At 37.1% G+C, this 13789-nt stretch overlaps 1 protein-coding gene across 12 annotated transcripts in view; it reads left to right on the forward strand.

Annotated features, from left to right (window-relative positions):
* Positions 1-13789, forward strand: part of NRF1 (nuclear respiratory factor 1) — a 138768-nt gene that overhangs the window by 385 nt on the left and 124594 nt on the right. For 2 of the 12 annotated variants that reach the window (XM_023528931.1, XM_023528937.1), the window contains exon 2: positions 12471-12678. The exons of the other annotated variants lie outside the window; for them this stretch is intronic. The gene's annotated coding sequence lies outside the window, so the exon portion shown is untranslated. The remainder of the gene's footprint in view (positions 1-12470; positions 12679-13789) is intronic. 12 annotated transcript variants of the gene reach the window in all.

Raw genomic sequence — 13789 nt, forward strand, 5'->3', positions numbered from 1 at the left:
AACCGCCACCCCGAGGATGCGCAGGCCGCACTAGGCCCCAGGCGTCCTGGCGGGCTCGGGGAGGGAGGCGCTGCCCTCCTGAGAGCCCCAGGGTTCCGGCCTCCCTTGCCGCTTGAGGCTCTGGGGGCCGCGGCCTCCTCTCCACCCTGGAACCCGGGGCCCGGGCCTGGCCATCCCGCGGGCTCGGGAGCGGGAGGCCGGAGAGAGCGCGCCTGGCTCGGGAACGGGAGGTGGGCGGGCTGCGCGGGACGGGAGCTGCGGCTCCCCGCTCGTCCCTTCGGTCCTTCCTGGGTCTGGTCCGCCGGCGGCGCGGCGGGCTGGGCCGGGCCGCGGCGCGGGAGCTGCTGTCGCCTGCGGGAGAGAAGGCTGGCTCTTTGGGCGACCTTCCGAAGCTTCCCTCCCTCCGGAGTGGCGTGGGCTTGTTACTCAGGTAGACTGGGGGACGCTGGAATATGGCGCGTTGCCCACCTTCTTGCAAGTTAGGAGGCGGCCCCGGCGGCAGCGGCGGCAGTTCGAGGAGGAGGGCGCAAAGTCCTTTTGTACGGAGAAATAAGGAGCGACATTGTGTTTTCTTCTCCGGCTGAGATGCTACTCGTGGAGAGGCCTCGGTTCTTCTCGTGCCTGGGGTGGTGGTCCCCTGGGTGAGGGAGAAGGGGAGTGGCGCGACCCTCGGAAGGAACGGAACCTTTGCCACTGGAAAGACAGGGTCTCTGGATGGCCTTGTGCATGGTATTATACCATAACCCCAGCCTTTCGGGGATTTAAGGGTTTGCATCCGCGTTTTATCCACTTTACTGTACAATGATGTCCACTGCCTGTCTCACCTGTTGTGTCGTCGTGGCTGGTCCCCAAGTTTCTATAGTGTATCTGACCGTGCCCATCAGAACTCGGAGTTAAAAAATCTTAATATTTTTAAGGCTTCCATTGGTATCGGCTCCACCAGTTGGAGGAGCTGTTGCCTGGTCTCCATCCCTTCTTTTCTATCATTGGTTAGAGTATATTAATTGCTTACTTTAGAGCTGATGTCAGTTGTGCCTCCGTCTTTTCTGTTGTCCGAGCAAAATGCGCATTTTCTTAAGTGTGTGTGTAGGACATGTATTGAGACAGGGTGAAAAATAGTGTGAGTGAACCTGTCAGCTTTGTCCCAGGGCATCATTTGCATTCACATTGATCCTTTTCCTATTTCATCTCTGTCCAGCCTTTAAAAAAAATTCCTTTTCCTTTGGCCTTGAACGGCAAGTTATTGGGTTGTTCCTCACTCAAGGAAAAGGGGAGAGGGACCTCGGAGATTTTGGTTTGTGTGTGTGTGCGTGTGTTATTCGATAGTAACCTAACTCCCTTAGAATTGTGTTTGAAAGTTCTTGACGTGTTCTTCCATAAGGTAGTGAAAATATGACTAGTTCTGTCTGCCATCTGAGTGTAATTTTCTTATTTTATTGAGCACAAAAGCAAATGTACAATTATCACATATAATGTATATGTAGCTTAAATTGAGTGCAAAATTTCTGTGTCAAAGGACTTTTTTTTCTTTCTGACAGCATCCTTATTTGAAGTCCTTTGATTTCTCTTGCCTGCCTTTTCCCTACCCTCATCTCAAACTCAGCTTATATGAAGGAAAATGACTTTTTGCATAGTAATCAGTGGCCATATTCTCATTTAGGAAAAAAATTTCTTAACCCCCAAGCCAGTTTTCATGGAAATAGTTTTCTTATCAGGTTTAAGGAAAGTTAGCTTCTGGATTTAGGGAAGTAACTGTATAAGTAGGAGATAATGAGGGCCTTTGTTCAGACACGGGATTAAAGGAGAAAGGATTTTGGGTTTCCTTCCCAATTCATGTACATCCCAGTGGAACCCAAAATTGTAGGTTTTTGTTTTGTTAAATCACAATTATGCACCCATCTCTAATTTTGCTAGGGAGCTGAAGACCAACTTCCCATGATTTAAATACCTGAGTTTGCATTACCTGTAGGTTCAATCAGACCCCCGCGTTATCTTCAAGAAGTATTTTATGTGAAATAATCACAAATGAGTGACTGTTTTAAGAGAAATGTTAAGCTCCTTGAGGCCTGGGATTTTTTTATATCTCTTATATGTAATAAGGCGTTCAGTTAATGTTTGTTGGAGAATAATAATGAATAGTAATTATCGAAGTTAATTTTTTTCCCCCCACAAGTATTTGAAAGGTGTGCTGATTTTTTAGTTTTTGGAAAGACTATGAACTGTCGTCAGCCTTTAGAAGCATATCCTCCAGTCCCCTGGAGAACAGGAAATTATTGCATACATTTAGCTGCTGTCAGATATCCTTAGGCAAGCCCAGTGCTTCATGCTGCCACACAGAGCCTTGTTCATCCACTCAGTGCCATTGTGAAAAGTTGGAGGGTAAAGGGGGAACTCTGAGTCTCTGTTGAGTCTCAGAAGTGTCTGCTGTAACCTTAAGCATTTCCTTGTACTCTGTCTGGGGCTGTTAGTCCAGGAAATGTGATATTTGAATTTAGATGTTTTTGTGTGACTGCGTGCCATGTTTTATTAATACATATATAAGTGGTATTTCGAAAATCAGCCTTACGTATAAATACCAATTTTTGGTTTTGTAAATTTCAGAAAAAAAAATGTTCTGTACTGAAGGACATTTTTTCTGTTCTTTTATGTTTTCCTTGAGAGCTAAAGCTAGTGTTTTCAGCCTGTGCTTACCCAAATATAATTTTCCATGAATGCTCTGTAAAACAGCAATGAAAAACAAATCCACTTGTTAAGCTTATTTTAGAAACATTTTATTTAGACCAACTCCAGTCATTGGTTTATGAGGCTCAGGATACATATTAATTTTTGTGCATTATGTATCATATGGTTTCTTCCTTATTAGCTAGGGGGTGTATTACCCATTTTCTTGGTTTTTCAGTTCCGATTTTATCCATCTTTATTCTACTAAGGTGAACAGGCTGGAAAAATAGTAAAAGGAGGTGAAACAAATCAGTTTCAGGTGTTTCCAGAAGATTACGGCCACATTGGAGTATTGGAAACTTCTAATCCCGGAGCAACAAAAATGTTTCGTCTGAAGTTATTTTGATGTATAGGGACAAAACTTGGAAAATGACCTTTTGATTGCTCAAGGAGAATAAGTAGATTACATATACCTTGGAATATATATATGGATATATATATATACACATAGATATATATTTTTTTCGGAAGTGCAGTTCAGAATTAGGCTAATTTGTTTTTGACCCCACTCAACCCAGTTTAGTTATCACAGCTTCAGAACTTTATTCTTTTCATCATGTTGTCTGTATACCTAACAGTGTCCTAAAATGTGAACATTTATATGAACTGAAGAAAAGTCAAAAATACAACTTTATAAGATATTCTAGTATATTTGCAAAAGAAAAAACAAAAAATTAGGGGGCAATTAAGTCATACCTACTACCTTTGTGATCCCTTGAGGCAAATCTGTACTTTGTCAACAGCAGTCGCTTAGAAGATGGAAGATAAACTGAGCATAAGGAATCTTCTGCAGAATGAATCCCTGACCTCATAACCTGCTTTATCAAACTGTTTTTGGGCCACCAGATAATTTCTTGAGGAAGCCATGTCTAGTAAGAGAGGAGTGTATGTGTGTCGTGGGAAGGAGTTTGTGGGAAAAAGTAAATGATACTCGCAAAAGGATCTAGTTTTATAGATTGGGACGATCACTGGAATTTTGGAGGTACAGTATTTTTAAAAAGCTAAAAGAGCTACTTTCGTATGGGTCATCAGTTTGTGATTTGGACTATCCACTATTTATAGTGTATTTAGTATATGAGCATAGTTTAGGTTAATTCATGAATGCTGATTTCTGTGGTTACAAATGTGAAAAGTTTGGCTGACGGTTTAAGTGGACATTTTTTTAAAGAACTCTTCAATGGTGCCTGTTGGATAAACTATGCCAAGCCTTTTCCAGAATGATGAAGAATGAGCTTTGTGTGCATAAATGTTAAGACCTTTTTTTTTTTTTTTTTTAAAGCTTGTGTTTTACTGTTGGTAAAGTCTTTGCTTTTTCAAACTTGGAGTCTGTTTTATTGCTGCTACTGAATGCTAATGTGGTTAAGCTGGCAGCTAAATCTACGAAGAACAAGAGGAAGTGAGGAAATGTCCTCATGAAACATTGCTTAAAACTAAGCAGTGGACTAGAAATGGGGAGCTAGGGGCTAGGGGACTTTAATTCTTGTTTTATGTTCAAAAGAGGATGAGGTATACCCTCCATTGAGAAATAACCCTAAGTGTGTTCTCACTTTGGAGTTTTGCTATTCATTAACCAGACATTGATATACTGTATTCCAGGTGTGTGTTAGGTGCTAGAGTAACATATAAACCGTGAGACTTGTCTAGAAGGGGAGAAGGATTAGGGCTCAACTAACTATAATACAACTTGTTGAGGACTAAAATAAAGAGTGGTGTGGAATTATAGAGGGAGGGAGGAGTTTCTTCTGGGAAGCGGGATGGGTGATGCAGAAAGAATAAGTGAGGTTTGGGAAGACTTCATTAGGGGATGTAGAAGTAGGGGTCTTTGAAGGATGAGTAGCAGTTTTACTGATGGAGAGGAAGAGGCTAGAGGAAGGGCGTTGATATTTTGAGAAATAGCAAGTAAGTTTTGCTGTACTTGGGGAGCAGTGGAAAATGCAGCTGATGAGGTTTCAACCTGATTTCAGCATGGAGGCGTTAAAGATTGTAATTGGTGAATAGATGATAATGCCTTTGATGAAGATAGGGAATGTATAGGAAAGAACAATTTGAGGAGGATGGTAATAGGGTATGATTCTATTTGTGGGTATCAAGATATCTCTATTAGTTACCTATTGACAGATTTGGGATGGAGCTCAAGGGGAAGTAAGGTTCAATTAAGAGATTTATATTCATTAGCATAATGCCATATAGAAACTGCAAAAGAATGTATTATCAGGAGTGAGGAAAAGACTAAGAGCAACCTTGTGGAGCCTCTCCATCTGAGGGTTAAGTGGATGAAGAGAAGCCTTTTGAGGGAAGTTGAAAATGAATGGGTAAAGAGATAAATGGTGTGGGTTGAAGAAGTTGAGGATAGGGATTAAGGGAATTTTAACAGGGAGTTTAGTAATGTGAAATACTACAGAGAGCTCTTTGGGGTGAAAACTGAATTCGGCAATTAAAAGTTAAATTTTCTGAGAGTGTGTGTATGTATGTATTGTTTTGCCAGGAGTTGTGACAGTTAATAGATTTCCAGAGCATTATTGAATATATGGTAGGGCCTAGAAAACCCAACTTAATAGAGGACTCATGCTTAGAAACAGGTCCTGTTCTTCCCCTTCTGTCATGGGAATTACAGCATGAAAGTCCTGGGAGAGGACTTAAATTCTAACAACAAGAGTTTATATATGTTTGTGTTTATAGTCTCTTAAAATGCAGAATTCTCTTGAAAGATTTTGAGGTTTCATAATATTTACATGTTAAGTGCAGGGGTTTTTAACCTGGGTTTTATATTTCTGGGATTCATGGATAACTCGTGTGATCCTGATCTCTTGAAATTGTATGAAAAATTTTATGTGTGTACCTTTGTGATTTTTCTGAGGAGAGGAGCCCATAACTTTTTTGAGATTCTCGAAGGGTTCTTGACACACCCAGATGGGTCCCCAACCCCCGGGCTATGGACCAGTGCTGGTCCATGGCCTGTTAGGAACCGGGCTGCACAACAGGAGGTGAGCAGCGGGCCGAAGGAAGCCTCATCTGTATTTGCAGTCCCTCCCCAGCTCTAGCATCACCTTCTCGGCTCCACCTCCGATCATCAGGCATTAGATTCTCATAGGAGTATCGGTCCCTGGTGCCAAAAAGGTTGGGGACCGCTGCACACAGAAATCAAGGGCCTTTTCAGTAATGTCATTGATTAAGTCAAATGTTGGTTGTGTTGTTTGGCTGAATTCAGCTACCTGACTGGGGTAGATTAAGGGAAAGAAATTTTGGGTGGGTGTCTCAGGTGAGGAACTTTGGTGTGATATGATGCATCTCTGGAGATAGGATTAGGAGCTCCTGAAGGAATGCCAAAGCAAAGCTTAACTAATTTCAGAATTTTTTTGCCAAGTCTTCTGGACTCCTCGGGCTTTTTTTTATACTCCAGGATTCACTAGTATATGATGATCCATGTGCTATGTACAATAGGCTTTGTGGGGAATCAAATTACTATTGTTTTAAAGAGAAAGTTTTGAAAGAAGGCTGAGTGGTTCATAGATTGCACTCAAAAAATCACTTTTAAGTTGGGAGTTTGTTCTTTGGAAATTTCTGAAATGTACAGATGTTTTAATCTAGTGATCTGGGGTAAGACATTTATTCTCTCCTTGCTTAATTTTTCTGACCATGAAATGAAAAATACTGTTGGCCTACGTTATAGGATCTTTCTGAAATATGACAATTATGGAATGCTTTGAGATTTAAGGTGCTTTAATGCTAATCAGTTGTTCACATTTCTTGTCATTAATAAAATCTAAAAATTCAAGCAAATAATGGTTCATATTAGAGCTTGATTCCCAGAATACATCATTCTGAAATTTTAGATACTTGGTCATTTTTACTTTCTTTGAAATTATATTAGAAGACAGTTTTGTCAGTTAGGCCCAAGATTCTGGGGCAGTGATCTCCAACTTTGATTGTCACCCTTATAAGTAAAATTTGAGCACACATTCTGAATTACATTAATAAATGATGTTTTATGCTATCGTCCTAATACATTTGTGTGTGTTATAAAATACATAGAAGGTAGAAATCTTAAAAGGATGAGATAAACATGAAATAAACTTTTTTAATATCTTGCTAATTGAGTTAATGGTGGTTTAGTAACAAGTTTGAACAGCTCGTTTTTATAAATATATTTGCTAATAACTCATGATGTTTTTTCTGTAATTAATGCCAGTTGGTAATGGTTTATATGATACTCTATAAAAGTATTGGTAAATACAAAAACGATATGAATAAATATATTGGGTAATATTAAACTTAGAAAATTTGTTATGTAACTTGTAATTAACTTGTGTTTGTGGATTATCTTTACATTCATTAAATCTACAAAGAAGACCCCTAAATAGAACTGGAGTATTCTCTTTGTGCATTTTTTTTGTCCTTTGTCTTTCATTAAACAATTAATGAAATAAAATTCTTAGATCTTCCATATAAAAATAATCCACAAATTAAGGAAACAACCAAGATTTGCTAAATAAAAACACCATCATACAACTTGTCTCTTGACCCAAAACTGGCTTTAGGTACTAAGTCTAAAGAAGAAATAATTCACATATCACCAATTATGTGACTGAGTTAAAATTTTTGCCTTCCTAAATGGCTCTGTATTTTAAAAGTTTTTTTACATTAAAAAAATGCATTATTATTATAGTGACAGATTTTAGAAAGAAAATAAAGCCCTCAAAACTGGTTATCTTTGATTTATAAACATTTAGGTGATTTTCATTTTCTTCCTTTACCTTTCATTATTTTTCTCAACTTAATGAAAATGCATTAACTTATAATTGAAAAATAAACATAAATATGAATAATATAATTATGTCCATAAGGACTCACTATCAGATTTTGGGCAGGTAAGTCACTTATCTTCACTGGGCCTATTCTTCACTTGAAAAATGAAGAGGACAGAAATGGTAAACTTCCTTTAAAAATTTCTTCTAAAATTAATTCTGAGTCTGTGTTATGACATGTTAAAAAGTAGGATATTTTCTTAAAAAGACATGTACATGTGTGCTTATTGTAGGAATGCAAAGAGAAAATTAAAAATAATTCTACCATACAGATAATTAACAATATTTTAATATATACGGTTTTGATATTTTCCTAAGTATACATGTATGTTCACGTGTGCGCACACTATATATACATATATTGTATATGATAATATGGAATAATACTGTGCATAATGTCTTGAACCAATAATACTAAGGATGTTTGGTATATCTATTTTGCCTTGAGTGTTCTTAATGGGGAAGTTATAAATCCATTTGTTTTAGTAAAATATAAAAGATATTTAAAAGTTTCTCTCCAAATACAAATTTGTCCAGGAAATGCTTACTGTCTGTTTCATGCTCTGTGTGGTTTTGCTGAGGTAAGGGTAACTTGGAGTAAGGGCGGAAGGGCTTGCTTATGAAAGCTTACTTAGTGAAGAATGAAAGCTAAATCCTGGGTTAACCTCAATTTCATTCACATATTAACTTGTTTTTTTTTCCCACTCTTCCTGAACTAAGGGTCCTATTTGCAAGGTAGTTTCTGAAGTGATCCAATATTATTCGTCTTTTATTTTACTCTGGGACCTTTTGAGTTGTTAGAGTCCCATTGAGAGCAAATTAGATGTCAATATAATATAGAAGCGTAAAAAATACTTTTGTTTTTAGCATTAATTAATGCTAAATGGTGTTCAAAAGATTTTATGTACATATAAATATGTATACAAATATGAAATGCTTTCCCTCAAGTATGTGATATATATAATTCTAATTTTATGGAAAGAAGAACTGGATCTTAAAATTAACTTCCTTAAAGATTTTATACAGTGGATTCTCTTTAGAATTGGTAATGTAACTCGATTTTCCTGCCTAATTATTTATTTCTGTCTGTAATCCCTCTGGTAGCTGGTTTGTTTTTATGTTTTATGTAAAATGGAAAGCAACTTAGGGTATATAGTCCCTTAGTTACAGCAATATCTAAAATAATCATTTTTCATCTAAGTATATGAAGCCTGTGGATGTGTGTTGTAAGAAAAAAGTCTTGATTTGTTTATTCTCTACCTTTCTACTTTGAAGATTAGGATCTTCTCTAGGAGAAAAACTTGGGGATCGTTTATACTGGACAACTAAGATGCTTAAATCGGTATCTTCCAGACATAGTGGGATGTAGAGAATCGCCGAACAAAAAGTATGAACTTTTGCCTCTTAAACCTTTGTTTTCAGTTTTTGTGTCTGAAGCTGTGAGAGCAGTAGCTAATTCTAATTTGAGAATCTACCAAGATGGCCTGTCTTTATTCTGAAGAAATCCATTTTGTAGCCAAATGAGTGGTGTATGTCTATGTCCTTTAAATAGGTCTTGTTTTTTTCCCCACTCTGCCCTTCTACTTCCTCAACTAAGGGTCCTACTAGCTTTGGTACAATAGGGATTCTTGTCTTTTAGGCTAGCATGATTTTGAAATTATCTTTTTTTTTTTAAAAAAAATAATGATTATAACAACTTTTCCCTTAAAGATAAAAGATTGTGTGGCTGTTCCATGTAAATGTGCATACTCACATTTGGCTGACCAAGAGTTTTGGAATTCTCTATCCAAAGGCCTAATTGACATTTGAATGCCTAAAATGCACAACATCCCAAAATGAAAGTCCCTTCTCAGATTTAGCCCTGTTCCACTCTTGCTTACCTTAGTGAATGGTACCATCATTTCATCTAGTTTCTCAAAACAAAAACCTTGGTCTTTCCATATCATCAAATCCTGTTAAATTTTCTAAATAAGCTCAGTTTGTTTTCTTCATTTCCACCATTATCACTTTTGAGTTGGTATTGTTTCGAACCTGGATTGTTGCAAAAACCTGTAACTGGTCCACCTGCATCTGCTCCATTCTCAATGCAGCCGGAATGAATTGAGCTGTTATAAATGCAAAAACCTGTAAGTGGTCCACCTGCAGTCCATTCTCAATGCAGCCGGAATGAATTGAGCTGTTATAAATGCACAGGTGTGATCATATCCCCCATTGAATTTAGGATGAAGACAAAGTTCCTTAATGTGGCCATACCTACCTTTGGGACTCATTTTGTATCAGTCATGCTCCCCTCACTATAATGCCTAACCTATTACTCTTCCTTTTGCCTAGGAAGCTTTTCCCTCTCTAGTAAAATCTTTTAAGTTTTATTCAGGTCTCTGCTTAAGCATCATTTCCTCAGGGAAGTTTTGCCAGAGCTTCCTCATTTTTGTACTTTCCTTCACCATCTGTGTATATACATGTCATTTTTCATTTGTACATTACCTGATATACATCTGTCTTTCCCACGAGATTGTAAGCTTCACGAAGGTGAATATGTTCGTGTTCACCAGGTAGAGTGCCTGACGTGGAACAAGCAGTCAATATTTATTTGATTGTAGAAATCTTGCAAAATCCACTTCTAATATTTTACCTTATTATTAGGCTTTTTCAGTGCCATCTAATGTTTTTAAGGTTTTTAGGAACCCAGAATGAGACTAGATCTTAAGCCAGGCCTACTTCTCAAAGTTATATGATTATCAGTCTCTTTTTTAACACATCCAGTGATAGGAAATTTGTTACTTATTCAAAGTCTGTTTAGTCTTTGAGACATTTAGCTGGTTAAAAAGTTTAATTACAACTGAAATTTCTCCCCGTAACTTTTAACTACTGGCTTCTGTTCTCTAGGACCGCCAAAAAACAAGGTTTTTTTTCTATTTTCTTATAAAGTCCTCCAAGTTGTCTCAATTTTATTTTAAGTATTTCTAGGACCTTCAGCCTTTTTGGAAAGGTAATGGGGTTTTGCTGGAAAGATAGAAGGGGGCCTATATTAGTTTCAGGGCTCTGGGTTTAAACCCCACCTAATAGCTTTGCAAATGAGCATGTTACTTACCCTTTTTTGAGTCTGAATTGCCTTCATTTTAAGGCAGGGCTAATAATGCCTATATCATTGAAGATTGAAGGGAAACTCATGTGAAGCACTTGACACATGGTAGCTAACTCATTAAATGGTGACTTCCACATACCAAACTACCCTGACCCTATTGCAGGGCCCATAGATAATTACGTGCAGCCTGGAGCCCAGCAAAAGTTGTGGGACTGGTCTGATAAGTACAAACTATAGTGGGTCCAATGTTTCTGTACCCTAGATACCTCATAGTCACAGTGATTAATGTATCTCAAGTTTGAATTAAGTTTATTTGTAGCCACAACTTTAGATTGGCTCATTAAACTTAGAATTGGTTAAAACCTCCAAGTCTTTTTCATTGGTATAATTATTAAATCTATATATTGTGTGGTTGTTTAGATCCAAGTGCAGTTACATTACGTTGTGTGTTAGAAATGAGAAATGTTACATTATCGAGCCATAGGGCCTAGCGCACAGGAAGAGCTAAATTAGCTGAATTTAATGTCGCTGCATGGTTTAAAAGAGTCTTTAAACTTTAGTGCTATTCAGAGAATATTTCTTAAGTACTGTGGTGAATATAAAAAGGAAAAGAGTTACCATTGAAGTACCAGCTATATCAATGTTGGGCAGATGGATGGCATACTAAATACACCTGTTACCAGGTAATCAGGTATTCCTTGAGGTAATCAATGGCTGATCACTTCCAGTTTGACGGACAGCTTGCTTTTGATACTTCTATAAAGTATGAGATGTGTGTCCATTGCTTATTTTAAAAGTATGCGTTTATTAATTTTCACATCCAGTATTATCTGGAGTTTGCATTTGAGTTTTGAAAAAGGCTAGAGAAATGGGTGATATAGAAATGATGTTTAAAAAATATTTTTGAAAAAGCATTACATGCACATGGTTAAAAGATCAAACAGTGTGAAAGGAATACAGTGAAAAGTGAGTTTCTCTCCACAGTTTCTGTCTCCAGAAATCACCACCGCTACGGGTTTCTTGTGTGTCCTTCAAGGTAGGGTAAAGAAAAATGTGTGTGTGTCTCCCTTTTTAAAAACACAAATGATTGCTTATATGCATGGTCCTTTAGAAAGTGCTTTTTTTTTAAATGACATCTTTTGTATCCCGATCCTTAGCACCAGTGTAGGATTTCTAGTTTTTTTGCCCTATTGTTGAGAGACAAGGAACCAAATTCCATAGCTTTCCATTACTAACTCGATTGTGTGGATGCATTTCTAAGAGAATTGTATGTTATATAGCCCTTTATGAAAAACTTCTCTTTATAGGCTAAGTTTATACCAGGGAAATAAAACCAATTTTAATTCAGGTCATTTATTTAGAAAACGAGTAAAGAAAAAACCATTAATTCAAATTGATTTAACACATCTTGGTATTGCTTGAGCCCTTTCCATGCTTTCTAAATGAATTACTCATTTTGACTATATTGACATCAGGGCTAAAGAAATTATTTCAAGAGCCTGATAGGTGTCAATAGTTTAGGAAGAGCTAGAATGTCTGAGAATAGGAGGGCTATGGCATCATTACATTCTACCTTGGGTTATTATTTGGGTTATTTTATTAACACTGTAAGCCAGTGGTTTTTAATCTTTTGACTTAGGACCCTTTTTTACTCTTAAAAATTATTAAGGACTCAAGTGTTTCTGTTTATATGGGTTATAACTTTTGATATTTACCTTATTAGAAATCTGAGAAATTTTGAAAATGTTTCTTTTAAAATAACAATAGTACAGCCACTACGTGTAAAAGTAGATGAAATATTTTTATAGAAAATAACTATTTTCCAAAACAATTTAATGACGAGTTGAATTGTTTTACAGTTGTTGCAATTCTCTTTAATGTCTGGCTGGATTCTCGTATCTGCTTTTGCACTCTGCGTAATATGGTGCTTTGGTTAAAGTACCTATAAGAAGATCTGGTCTCAGATATGTAGTTGAAAAAAGGGAAGAGCATTCTAAGAGCCTTTTCGGATAATTGTGGATATTCTTTGATATTACACCAAAACTCAGCAGTATTAATTTTTTAAAGGTGAGTTGCAATGTGGATTCTGGAACCATAATTGTACTTCGTTACATTGAAATCTGTTGTTTTATCATGCACTTTGAATTGGTCTTGTAACCCATGCATGATTTTGTAACGTCATTGATATGTACGGAGTAATGCAGTTCCTCCAAATGTTGACACAAAAATCACATTCTTTAACACTACTTCTGATCTCATCAGAAAAAGCTTTTCAGTAATGGAAAAGTAGTGTCAGATATAAATTTTCCCAAATTCTACTTATCACTTGAAATATCCAATTTATCGTTTGCAACATATACTATCAGTTATTTTCTGTGAAGTGGCAGGCTCACTTTGTTAACTTTTGAGAAATGTTGGTTACCAGGTCTGAATAACCATCCAGTTTTTCAGCCACTTCAAAGTAAAAATGGTGTTCCTTGCAAAAAAGAGGCTAATTCATTTGCAGTTAGCTCAAAGCGTAGTACCTGTGCTTTTCGAAAGTTATTACACTTTCAAATGCAGAAGTGCTTTTTGCATACTATGTATTTGGTTACACAGAATCATAAAAAGACATTAGCTTAAGGGTAAAGCTGTAATAAAATTAATAATTTTTACTTTATATCAACACATTCTTAAATAAAACGGACTCTTTCCCCCTTTTTACTGTGAGCACGTGAAGGTGAAGAATATAATTACTACTACAGTTTGGTGCCATTGCCTTAAATTGCGCTAAGATGCCAGTAGTTTTACCAACCATTGCTTTTGTGTCATAAGTGCAAATATAAGCACGATGATAAAAAGCAAATAATGTCTTAGTCACTATGAAAATAGTTTTGACCTCCTGGATCTCTTAAAAAAGTCTCAGACCCCCTAGGGTTCTATGGTTTTGAGAATGGCTGCTTTGAGTTGTTTGAGGGTTAAACTAATCATCTAGATGCCCCCAACCCCTTCAGTTGTTTTTGGTTCAGGATTTACCACAGAAAAGGTGCTCAAAGAATATTTGTTTAATGAATGTGACATCATGACATTTAAACAGGACAAAACTTGGTGAGTAAAATAATAGGCAGCCTCACATCTGTCCAGTAAGTTGATTGGGCAGCTTTTCTATGGACAGTTGTAGGAACAGGATGAACGAATG

Source organism: Pteropus vampyrus, unplaced genomic scaffold (genome assembly GCF_000151845.1).
Source record: "Pteropus vampyrus isolate Shadow unplaced genomic scaffold, Pvam_2.0 Scaffold33, whole genome shotgun sequence".
Classification (NCBI taxonomy): Eukaryota; Metazoa; Chordata; class Mammalia; order Chiroptera; family Pteropodidae; genus Pteropus; species Pteropus vampyrus.